The 12,626-nt window shown below is 45.8% G+C and overlaps 1 long non-coding RNA gene and 1 other non-coding gene across 7 annotated transcripts; one reads left to right on the forward strand and one right to left on the reverse strand.

Moving 5' to 3' along the window:
- Window positions 1-1,568: 1,568 nt before the first annotated feature.
- On the reverse strand, window positions 1,569-1,639 carry TRNAG-CCC (transfer RNA glycine (anticodon CCC)). Its single transcript has one exon. It is a non-coding gene; the product is annotated as a tRNA-Gly (tRNA).
- Window positions 1,640-3,167: 1,528 nt separating this feature from the next.
- On the forward strand, window positions 3,168-6,926 carry LOC127331526 (uncharacterized). 6 transcript variants are annotated; one of them, XR_011751463.1, is made up of 6 exons: window positions 3,168-3,512; window positions 3,798-5,079; window positions 5,162-5,256; window positions 5,368-5,537; window positions 5,682-5,766; window positions 6,090-6,926. It is a non-coding gene; the product is annotated as an uncharacterized lncRNA (long non-coding RNA). The 6 variants fall into 6 exon arrangements; XR_011751464.1 differs by having other exon boundaries at window positions 3,178-4,909; window positions 5,034-5,079; XR_011751461.1 differs by having other exon boundaries at window positions 3,179-4,909; window positions 5,013-5,079.
- Window positions 6,927-12,626: the final 5,700 nt, after the last annotated feature.

A 12,626-nucleotide genomic window follows, 5' to 3' on the forward strand; every position in this document is an offset into this window, starting at 1 on the left:
TCTTCTGCTCTATCATATGGTGGGCTCCTGCTGCGGCGACCCAAGTGGTCTTGTCTCCGGCATCGTCGTGGTTGACCATGGCAACAAGCATCATTAGTTGTGTGGAGATGGAGCTAGACTGGATCACATTTTCTTAGCTAGATCCAAGGTCCTTGGGGCAAAATGGAAGAACTTGGGTGTAATTTTCCACTTTTTCATAGTTCTTTCTATAATTTGTACCTCCACCGCTCATTGTTAATGAAGTTCTTGGTCCTTCGATACTGATCCCCGTTCCAAAATAAACTATGAAATACTAGCTTTGTCGATACAGGGCCACTATAAAAATTCTCAGATACCCACTCACCACCAGGTAGTATCTGATCCAAACATCTAGATTCATGTAAACAAAGGTATATAAATATTTTGAAAATACAGTTATTGACGTATACTAGGAAAATATCCATAGGTATCTAGAAATTATTGTGTGTCATGTTTCCCTCCAATTTGTTTAATATGCAAGGTGACTACATCTTAGTCAGTGTAGAATATTTTGTTGGCATCACATTTTCCTTGGAAAACATTCATACCTGTCCGTTGAAGATCTACTGATCCATTGTGCACTTGCACAATTTACTGTTTATTAATTGGTTTGTTCTAATATACTCATCCATCATTGGCTTTCTTGTGTTGAGGCCCCAATAGTTGTACCGTGTGGTTGTTATATTAATATAGCGGGGGCGAGACTGTTTCAAGGAGGAGAATTTTCGCCCATCTTATTTTCCAACCAACACACAAATGGAAAAGGAGAAAACAAATAACTCAATTAATTTTAAGAGCACATGGAAGCAACATATCAACCGGAAAATTTGAAATAAATTAGAATAAAAACTAAACATGTTATTCATTGAGATGATGGTTTACAAGATTTTGAAAGAAGATTAGAAACCCCCTAAATTTATGATGCACTAGAACTATTCTAGAAAATTACTAAAAATGTAAGAACTTGTGAAATAGAAATCAAAAGGGAAAATTAAATGTACCAAACTCCATGGGGTTTCCAGAAAAAAAAAACATAATTGTTATGCACTTTCGAATTTGCTAGCATTTTTGAGTTTTTTTATATATGTAATTTTTTTGTTTTCATTATGTTTCAATTTTATCGTGCTAATTGAGATCTAGACATAATTTTGTGTGCAAATACAATTTGTATCTCGACAAAGTTGAGTCATTTATTTTCGAATGAAGGTTGTATAATTTCCACGATACTTGCGGAATGACAAGTTTTGCAACGGTGTGGTAGTTTTCTCTATATTTCCAACATGTGGCATGCTTGAAAAATATGCACCAATTCACGGAACATAGGATGCATGGCAATTTGTAATGACTCTATTTCTTGTTGATTAATAAATAAAGCACACGTGTTCTCTAAAAAAAATTTAACGGAACATCAGATGAAGAAATTAGGTAAACTGCAGCTCGGGCTAAACCAACTGTAGCTTTTGGTCCAGAAGTGCAACGACTCAACGAGAAATGAAGACTGCCATTTTTTTTTCCTTTTGCAAAACGAGCGTGTTGTGGAAAAAAAAAACTGCGCATCCAGGGAATCGAACCCTGGTCAGTACCGTGGGAGGGTACTATGATACCACTACACCAGATGCGCTTCCATATCAGGAAACAATTTAGGCACCATACTTGTAAGACCTCTAACTAACTTCAGCTTGAGACTCTACAAGGTTTTCCGTTTTCTTTTTCTTGCCAATTCATCCGCATCAGCACGAGATACATAGGCCAATGAGGACGTCGGGCAGCCGTGTCCTACTCTTACCGTGTGGATCCCTTTCACCAGCTCCTGCCCATCGATGAATACTTTTCACCCTTCATCACCAACTGGATAGCGCGAGACTGTGTCCACCAAAAAGTGATTAATGGTTTTGATGATGCCTTTGCTTAGTCCACTATAATTCATGGGCAAAATTCATGGGTGGCTAAGGCCCAAGAACATAACATTTTTCACAATTATAAATTATACTTCTTCAGTAGACATTAGTAATTATTACCCTGTACAATTTGTTCTCAGTGGTTACAAGATAAGAAAAAATAAACATATATGGAAGATCATATAAAAAAATCAATTCTTCTCGAGTGAGGGTAATCTGTGGAACTTGCATTGTAAAATGAAAAGACCAAATTAAGTGGAAAAATCATGTTGTCAAGTTATCAACCAAGAATTTGGGGAAAGAAAAACAAGTAACACTGGCAAGAAATGGAGATGAGGTGCTCGATACGATAGCTAGTTGCTTGGGTGGTGTCATGATTGTTGGATCATCTCAATTGTCGCTGCTCGCAATGTCGTTCAGTTGTTGGACTTCCAGTCGGTGCCTCGTGTTTGTATGTGCCCCTAGTCCCTGGCTATGCAAGCTCCATGCATGATGTTGTTACCTGCAATGCAACAGCTCCTCGATCGATTGACTCGCCACTGGTCTTTGTATCATAAACTACTGGAGTTAGTTTTTATAGGTCTACTGGACTTAGCTAGCAGTGCTCCATAGCTGGCAACTGGCAAAAGAAAAAATATTCACTCATGTCATGCCATAACTGAATCTACATTATTTAAAAAGAAGGACCATGTTCCCTATTCTGCCAGCATCCACTACGACCAACTTTCGTCGTCCTTCGTCGCGCGTGGCTCCTGCACAAATGGGCCAAGCCCAACAAATCCCTTTCTAAGCACCACTAGCTCGCCTCCTTTTAGGGTTTGGCCCCGTCGCCGCTTTCTTCCACGCCGCCTCCTCACTGTATGCCGTCGCTCGACCACATCGACTACCACCTGTCCGCCGCCGCTTGCCAGGACCTCGCCGGCCGCCCCTCTACCTGCCCCGCCTCTGCTCGAGCTCGACCAGGACACGAGATCGTCCCGACCGACCCTACCGCAGTTTGGCGAGGCCAGGCTTGCCCAGGCCGGCATCCTCTCGCACGAAGAGACGACCACGGAACAACACACTCAAGGACCCACGTCCCCGCCCCCATCTTCCTCCTTCGTGCTACCACGCTATAGCATCACCTACACCGTTGCCTCCAACGCAGTTTTACTACATATAGGTGGGCATCCCTAGCTTATCCAAATGCCACAGTTGCTTCAAGATTTGTATATGCATATTTACATCTACATCCTGGACATTGTACATCTTCTCACTCATATAGAAACCGAAGTGAACATGTACACCTCATTTTCCATGTGACATGTGCCAATCTATTTCACTCCGCATCCACCTCCTCCACCTCACCACGCCACCGCCGCTCTCCCTCATCCACCGCCTCCTGTAGCAGCACGCCACCGCCGCTCTCCCTCATCCACAGCCTACCGCGCCGGATCTGGCATCCCCGGCCATGTTGCCACCCCGAGGCCGTCCATCACACCGGCCGCCGGGAGCATGAAGGTCACGAACCCAAGATCCAAAACGGCCTCCAACTCCATGCCCCACACCGGTCTCCTTCAAATCAATGGGGACGTCAAAGAAGAGAGGCGGCTGCCGGCAAGCACACTGGATCTGGATTCATTTTTTTTATGCGTGGTGCTAGCTTTCATCCTGATTTTGGATGTTCCAGATCCATAATTTCAGCCTGGTCGTTGACTGAATTGGTTTATTTTTTCTTCCTCTAGCGTTGCATAAGTTCCATAATTCATGGATGTTTCTGTTCTTTCCATTTTTTCTTCACGGATGATTTTCATCATTGCTCACCAAAGCCAAGAGCCAGATTACGTATTTGATTTGCTTCCATGTTTGCTCATTTACTTCCATGTTCTATCAATGAAACAGGTTGGATTTGACGACGGGATTCCTAAGGGCATGTACAATGGTGATATCTTCGCAGTGCCACGTAAGATAAATGCTGAGGTGGAGGAGAGAGAACGTTGAAAAAAGGGTTTGCCTTCTCTTAATTAAGAGATGATCTCTTAATACAATCTCTCTCACCACAAATTTAGGATATCTGATTACTAGAGATAAGACTAAATAATAATCCATTGTACATCATGTTTTGTTGTTATATCTAAATTACGTGGCGACGCTATGATAAGACATTCTTGTCAACCATTGTACATGCCCTAATACTACCAGATTGCAAACTAATTATGTCTTATCCTGGACATCTAATTGTTCCATATCAAAAGATAAACGTAAAATGTTTGTAAAATTTGTTCCAGACCGGAGGTGTTTTTTGCACTAAACAGAAACATACTCAAGGGGCTCTTTACATTGTTGAGAAGTAGTTGCACAGATCTTGATGCAAAATTAGATGTCCAGGATAAGACCGGGACGCCCACGTATATGTAGATGGGGATTTTCGGTTGCCTCCGCAAGATAGACAACCGTCGCCTCGCTGCCACCCGTCAGACCACGAGGCCTCCAGCGTCGACTTCCTCGGCTCGTTCCTACAGTAGCGCGGAGAAGGAGGCCGGCCCTCCCTTCCTCATGCAGCCGCGAGTCGCGGGGGACAGGGGCCAGGTCGGGGCGGCGCCGGTCGCTCGAGGTCCCTGCGTTGGATCCGCCGATGCACGCGATGGAGAAGAAAGCTAGGGCGGCCACGGCGTTCGTGGCGATGAGGAGCGAATCGAGCGGCTGCGTGGTTGTGGCCCACGCCACCCTGGCACGCGTCTAGGAACGCCAAGCGTGGCGTGGGACGGGGCGAACATCGGCCTCGAGCCGGCGGCGGACAGCTATAATGGGTGTGGCGGCAAAGAGGAGCACGGTTTGCCGGTGGCGGGCATGGTCTGCACCGTGGACGCCCTGGAGCAGCTAGGTCAGCACCGATCTCAACATCATCCTTTCACCGACGTGGATTCCCCGACCCATACACGATCAGCAGCACCGCCACGGTGCCCCGCACGGACCACACCGCGGCGAGGATACCCATGCTGGAGCCCAATGAGGCACGACCCACACATACTCTTCTTTATGTTCTGTCCTGCCCTGTCTGCATCCTGTTCAGTTGCCTTGTGTTCGCTGAAATGCTTTAGCTCTTGTTCTCTGAAGCATATGGCCTTCACTCACCAGGACTTCTTCAGGACACAAGGGCACCATCAGAACATTAAATGTCCAGGTATGGTCTACTGTCTACTTATAATCACAATGAAATCAGCCTGCACTTGGCCCATTTAACATTGCAATCTCTTCTTTATCAGTGGATGACAGCAGGCCGCGACATCGAGCAATCGAAGATGTCGGCGTGAAGAAGAGCCTGCAGCTCTGGATCAACCTCGCCTCCAATGGGCAAGTTGTACGTTTCCTATGAACTCAACAATCATCTTCTTGAACACAGATTCATTAGTACATGGCAATGAACAATCACTCAATATTTCTGCTTCTGCAAATGATTATGAATGCCAAGATCCAACCAAGGTACCATGAGTAGTGGAGCAAAGATATAAGCCAGGCTTCAAAGGAAGGTGTCGGAGTCCGCATCATTGTTGGCGATACCATCAGGGTGCGGTTTAGGGAGGCCACAGAGACGGTGAATGGATGCAATGCTGCTTCAGGTTTGTGCTCTTTTCATGCTTGGTAAGATGGCAAACATATAAAACCAAGAAGAAATTTTATGGTGCAATTTTGTGTATCCTTCATTTTCAAAGTGTATCAGCTTAAGCACGTACTATTGTTTACTGAAAATCTGCTGAGATAAGTCCTAATTGTTATCTATGTCAGTGTCGTCCTGTGTCGAAAAAGCATCCGAGAAAGAGAGGTGTTGTGGAGAGGAGCAAAAAAGAACGACATGGATAAGAAACAGCGGGTAATTTTTCGGCGCCTATCTCTGTTTTTCAATTGGATAGCAGTATTTTATATATTTCATTTATTTTCTTCACTATTCCCCTTTGCCTGTTTAGTCTTAGTTTTGATTTATATTATTTTTGACACGTACCAACTTGTACTGTAGTTTATATCCTTCCAGACCATGGAGTGATTGTTGTAACCATCTAAGACTCCCAGTGGCTCATTCTCAGGACAATAACTTTTCTTTTAGTTTATAGGCAACGGTAGTTTGATTATTTCCATATGAAATAACTGAAGGTTAGGAGGCATATTTAACTATGATCATCATCGAACAAACCACAGGTCAGGAGACAAGATGGAGACTGGAGAATAATGAAACAGAAGTTTTGATGGCACTCCAAGTGTGCCAGACAACCCCTCGTCCAGAGCTCCATTCTCACCCCGCCATGGAGGCTGGCCAGGAATTAGCCTGATGAGTCCACTAGGTGCACCCAATTTGATAGTCCAGTTTCTGTACATATTGCTCCAGTTCATGATGTCTGCGTACCTACTGCTGATATTGAACATATTTCGTTTTTGTGATTAATTGTCTCATGTAGATGCTCACAAAAAATGTGGGGAACATGTTCGTGGATGTCTATTCTAAGTGGAACCGAGAAGGACAAAAACCTATTATGTGCTATCAACCTTCCTGATGACCACACTATCTATAATCTTTTGGGCTACAAGCACTATTTTGCACTTAGCACCGTCTACACTATAGATACTCTGCAATAATCTTTGCAACCTGTCTACGTCGTTGCAACCTTATGAAAATGTTCTAATATATCTGAAATATGAAAGTTCGAACCGCCAGAGCATTATATATGGTACTACCGAATCTGTTGATGGTCTTTTGTTTGGTCAAGCCACCAGTTATTCCTGCGTCATATCATTGTTATCATTTTGAGCAAATCCTTGCCGAGAGGTGGGTCAGATATCTCACCCTTGCAGATTTTTTCAGCTGTACTTACGCAAAAGAGAGGCCACCCCTGATTATATTTAGTGGGCTATTACTGTATAGCTAGACACTAATGGGCGTGTATAATATATTTCCTTGTCTACTATGCACAGCCAATTTTATGCTGTGAGTTGTTGCTGTACTGAAAATTGTAAAAATGTTTTGCAATTCCAGTGTTACTTCTAAAATTGTTTACCTTTTGGAAGCCTTAAGATGGTTAAGTAGACACAACAGTTGCCGAGGTGGAAAGAGGTGAGAGAGATATTTCATATGCTCTTAGACACATTTTTGTAAGCTGGAATAATTGTTTGGCCCATATTTTTTTATCCCGCATATGATTTTTTTTATTTTGAGAGCTCAAAACTAATCGAAATGTAAAACGAGACCAAAATGTTGAGTTCTCCGGTATCTAATTCTTAGGCAACTGGAACACCTGTGTGAATTAACTCGAACAACTAGCCCAGTTTCACGTGGGTAAATACACCTCACAACAAACCTGAACACATTTGAATGGCACCCATATTAGAATATGGGTGTGCCTATTGAAATTCAAACTTTTGTAGAATAATATAGGTGAGAGTACCGTTTCTACTACATCCTGATGCTATGTTAGACACCATACACTGATTTGGTTCCGACAGAATCAATGAAATACCACTATTCCATATAAAAAAGAGTGGAGCTTAGCTAAGAAAGGTTTACCTTTTATTCCCAAAAGCTTTGGCATCCATCCACCATGAAACTCCTATATGATTCTCCACAATAAAAAAATCAAGGGATTAGCTCTCCGACCAATTGTTTACGGTGCAAGACACCAACTTGTTCAGAATTTGGAAAAGACATAAACTGCACAAATTCAACAAGGGCAAATCGAACACTGGGATGTCGCAAGTGCAGAAATGAGAGCGAAGCACACTCCAGTTCACCGGCTTGTCCTACGGGGGCAGGAGGCCGGCGTTGTGGAGCCCTCAAACGTACGCGTGTTGGACGCAGCCGCGGATCTGGTGGACAAGAAGTCAGCGCTTCTGCCTCCACCTCCATTGGCGCCAGGTCACGGTCGCCTGGCCTGTAACATGTCAAGCTTGAGCGCTCCACACCTCCAGTGCCTTCTCGGGATCTTTGGTGACTGGAGTCCACGACTAGGAATATAAGATACCAGGGGCGTGCCTCCGGTGGCGAGGAGTCAGGGGAGGGGGGCATGTGGTGACCTTGCATACCACTGCATGTTGTAGTATGTCAGTCGTTGATATAACATTCACGAAGTACCAATCCGCAAATATTACATCCCTCAGAGTAGTACAACAGAACATAGCTGGTTCATAACTCATTCATTTATTATTACAAACCAAATGCACATATCATCACGGAGTTCCTCCTGGGTCCAGAGAGGAATACTCCTGGGTTCGAGGTGAACCCAGCTTAGTTTACAATATAGAAGTCTTAGCAGGTTATACATTTATTCTCCTCGAGCAGCTAAGTACTAAGTGTTCACACTGCTCGGTTACTACTACTACTCCACGATCCTAGGCTTGTTCTCCTTCGGAACCGTTCCCGGCTCCGTAGACTATAATATAGTCTACACCTTCTACACCTCCAGAGAGGTCTGGCTCTTCATAGCAGATTTCTTCTGCTCCTTCTTGGTTGTCGATGTCCCTCTCAAGACGATTCAGGCAATCTAAGTAGGGGATTCAAGAGTGGTATGAGTACGAGCGTACTCAACAAGTTCATATTAGGAAAGAGGTGTTTAATGCACTAGCTACGATACTAGACCAGAAAGTCTAATAACAATGCATGTTTTAATAACCATTTCTTCAAAAGGTTGCTTTTATTAAGAAGAACTATGTCCGTCAGCCTTCACCGGTTTACTAGAACTTCATGAAGTTCCTTTCCGGCAGCGTTCGCAGTTCCAAAACCCGGAACAGGGAGTGACAGGTCACGATTCATTACACTCTGCAGAGGTGTGTTGCTTTACCCATAAGACATCTTAACCATGGTGCCAACCGGGCAGCTTTCCCGTCCACACTTCCTTTGGTGTGAGGCCCGGTAAAAGGTCTTAGCCAATCATATTCCTCTGCTACCTCGCAAACCCACCATGTGTTGCAAATCTGACCTTGGGTCCTCGCCGGGCTATATCACTTGGATATCTTCCGACCTCGACAACTACCAGGTCGCAACCATGGTCCTTCGATGGCCAATGCAACCCATCATAGACCGCATTACCGTGGGGACTTAGGGCTCCCCAACCACTCCGCTTGTCCCTCGGGATTCAAGTGACTACGGTAAGCGCATCCGTTGATGTACAAGAGGTGGAAATACGATTTAGTACTCCGTCCCACTCCAGATCTTATGGTTAACACGGGTTTTACGGCACAAGAATCACTGGACGACATTTGTTGTTTAATCCTAGATGGATATAAACTCATTGCAATGGAACATCCACTATGTCGACACATTCCATGGTTCCATTGCCAACCACATAGTCATATTCATAGTTATGAAAGTAGTACTTTTGCTTTTCATGCAAGAGTGATAAGTATAGTACTTTGCAAGTAATTTGGTAAAAATACTCAAATGACATGAGCAAGCGATGAACTTGTCTGAAGACTGCAAAGTGTTGCAGTTCGATGGTGTGGACTGACCCTTGTCCTCTGTTGCTGAAAGATAGCATCATTGTCCAATAAGGGCAATGATTAAAGAAGCAATTATGCATGATTCAGCTTTTAGGGTTTGTTCCCCCCTTCCCGATGCTTTATTATTCCATGTAAGAGGTGTTTACTAAGAATGATTTAGGAATACTCTGTTTAATTAAGGTAAATTATTACCTTGGAATGTTGCCAAGGTGTTTTTAAAGTCCAAATGCATTTATGGACTTATTTTCATTATTGAAAATATGAGGTGTGATTTTTAATTATTATAATATTCATCAAATTATGACTTAATCTCATTCGTCTCAAAAATTACTTTTCATATTTTATTATGATAGAGAATTTTATGCTGAGTGATTTTCATATATTTATTTATTTTTTTAGATCTATATTTATTTTATAAAATTCTGTGAAAGTTCTGGTTAAATGGTCATTTTGGAAATGACCAAAATGCCCTCGGGTCCCACCTGTCAGGTGGCCCTAGCGGGTTAGGTTGGACCAGCCCACTGGGACCCAGTCGCTCGCGTCATCTTCTCCTCTCCTAGCCCTAGCTCTCCCCGTGCTCTCCGGTGATCCGCCGTCGCCCCCGCCGTCGCCGCTTTATCCTAGCCGTCTCCGGCCACCTTCGGCGACGAGATGGTGTGCTGATGAACCGCCGTTCGATGGTGCACCTCCTGGTCCGCGTCGATCTGTGATTCGTCGTCGCGTTTGTTCGCCCCCAACCTTTCTGCGGCATGGCCTGCACGGATCCACCGTCGATCCGTCGCTCACCGGCGCCCCTGGTCATCGTGGTGCTGCTGCGCTCTTGCCGTGGTGTTGCTGGAGCCTCTGCGCTCGGCGACGCCTGGTTTGGCCGCGGCTTGGCGCTGCCATGGCCGATCTGTGCCGCTGCGCCGCCACGGGTACGCTGTGGTGCTCTACTCCAGGTACGCCTCCCCCTTCTCTTCTCTTCTTTTCTTCTCCTCCTTCTAGCTGAGTTGTGGCTGCTCCTCCTCATGGAGATGTGATGAGGTCTAAGACCTAATTTGTGGCCCAATCTTGCGAAATCGACCCGAAATCAAAAGGGGAAAAGTGGGGAAACGAAGAACGAGATGAACACGACGAACACACACGCACACAAACCCGATACAATCGACTTACACTCCCGTGGCTCGACAAACCACGCCGGTAGAATCACACTAGGAGAGACCGCGAGGTTGAATCCCGGTGTGAGAGATCGGTGTTGTAGACGAACACTTGTGCGTGAGAGAGAGTGGGTACACTAGAATCTCACACACAACTATTAATCTCCAACAAGAGTGGCCTTGATGAAACACAGGAGATAATCCCAGTTGATGAGCAAAGCTCTAAGAATTATCCAAGTATATGTCTAACCCTAGCAAATGAGGAGTACGGGGATACATATAGCTCAGATCTGAGTCAAGGGTAGTTTGGGCAAAGGTTACTTAAGTTACAGCCGTTGGATGGCGAAGCAACGGTTCAGATTCGAGCCAATTCGCGCGCGAGCGGTACCACGGGTGGAGGTACCGGCCATGGTACCGGAAACACCTCAATTTGGAGCGTGCATGTCCAGGGTAGTGGGAAGGCGAGCGGTACCTTGGCCGGAGGTACCGGCCATGCATTGGGTGGAGGTACCGGCCAAGGTACCAGCCTCCTCTTCTCTTCCGCGGGGCGACCAAGCTGTAGAGGAGCCGCCCAGCTCCCGCCGGTAGTACCGGCCAGGAGGGGCCGGTACTACCGGTCTCCCCCTCTTGCGCGCGGCCAGGGTGGAGGCTCCGGCCCCCCATGGCCTGGAGGTACCGGCCAGCCTTGGCCTGGAGGCTCCACCCTCCTCTCTCTCTTTCTCTTGTCCCTTCTTCTTTCTTCCTTCTTCTTCCTTCCTTCTTTCTTCTTCTTCTAGTCCAACGGTTTTAGCTTCCTCCTTGATGAATGGTGCCTCCTCTCCCTCGTATCCTTGATGATCCTTGTACCTAATAACACATAGGGTTTCGGCATGAGGTAGCATTCCGTCCAACGGCGTGTCAAGGTCAAGAGTGGCGAGGATTGAGTTCACCTTATCGTGTAGCGCTTGGATTCGAGCCCGGGTCATCGGTCCACTTGGGGGGCTAGTTGGACTTGGTGTAGTGTCGACCTTGGGCGGGGCTACATCATCTCCCACCCCTTGGGAAAGAGTCGTCCTCGACTCGTGCTCCTCCTCATCTCCATGATAAGGCGACAAGTCCGAGACGTTGAACGTGTTGCTCACCAAGTACTTGGAGGTCGGGATGTCGATGACGTAGGCGTTGTTGTTGATGCGTTTGAGGACCTTGAAGGGGCCATCTCCTCTTGGCTTGAGCTTTGAGTTGCGCTCATGAGGGAATCTTTCCTTCCGGAGGTGGATCCAAACAAGGTCTCCTTCTTGAAATATTCTTTCCTTTTTCTTGGCGTTGAGGCGGGTAGCTTGACGAATAACATGCTCTTGGATGGTTGCTCTTGTGTCTTCATGTAGTTTCTCCATGGCGGTGGTGCGCTTGTCGAAGTCCATGTTCGTCCTGTCATGAAGGGGTAGTGGTAGTATGTCGAGTGCCGTGGGAGGGTCGAAGCCGTAGACGATCATGAAGGGGCTCCGTGATGTTGTCTTGTGCGTGGCTCGGTTGTAGGCGAACTCCGCGTGCGAAGGCACTCTTCCCATGAATTCAAGTTTTTCTTCACGAGGATGCGTAGGAGAGTTGATAGGCTTCTATTGACCACTTCCGTTTGTCCGTCCGTTTGCGGGTGGGAGGATGATGAGAACAAGAGCTTCACTCCAAACTTTGCCATGAGCGACTTCCATAGATAGCTCATGAACTTGACGTCTCGATCCGACACAATTCTTGCCGGTATTCCGTGTAGGCGAACAATTTCCCTGAAAAACAATGAAGCAATGTGTGAAGCATCATCGGTCTTATGGCAAGGTATGAAATGTGCCATCTTAGAGAACCTATCCACTACCACAAAGATTGAATCATGACCATGTTTGGTGCGAGGCAACCCTAGTACAAAATCCATGCTAATATCGGTCCATGGTGCATATGGAATAGGCAATGGTGTGTAAAGACCATAAGGGTTGGAGGTGGACTTAGCTTGAAGGCATGTAGTGCAACGGTTGCATAGGCGCTCCACATCCCGCTTCATCTTTGGCCAATAGTAATGAGTGGATAACATCGCGAGTGTCTTGTCACGTCCAAAGTGACCTATAAGACCACCCCCATGTGA

Source organism: Lolium perenne, chromosome 2 (genome assembly GCF_019359855.2).
Source record: "Lolium perenne isolate Kyuss_39 chromosome 2, Kyuss_2.0, whole genome shotgun sequence".
In the NCBI taxonomy this organism is placed as follows: Eukaryota; Viridiplantae; Streptophyta; class Magnoliopsida; order Poales; family Poaceae; genus Lolium; species Lolium perenne.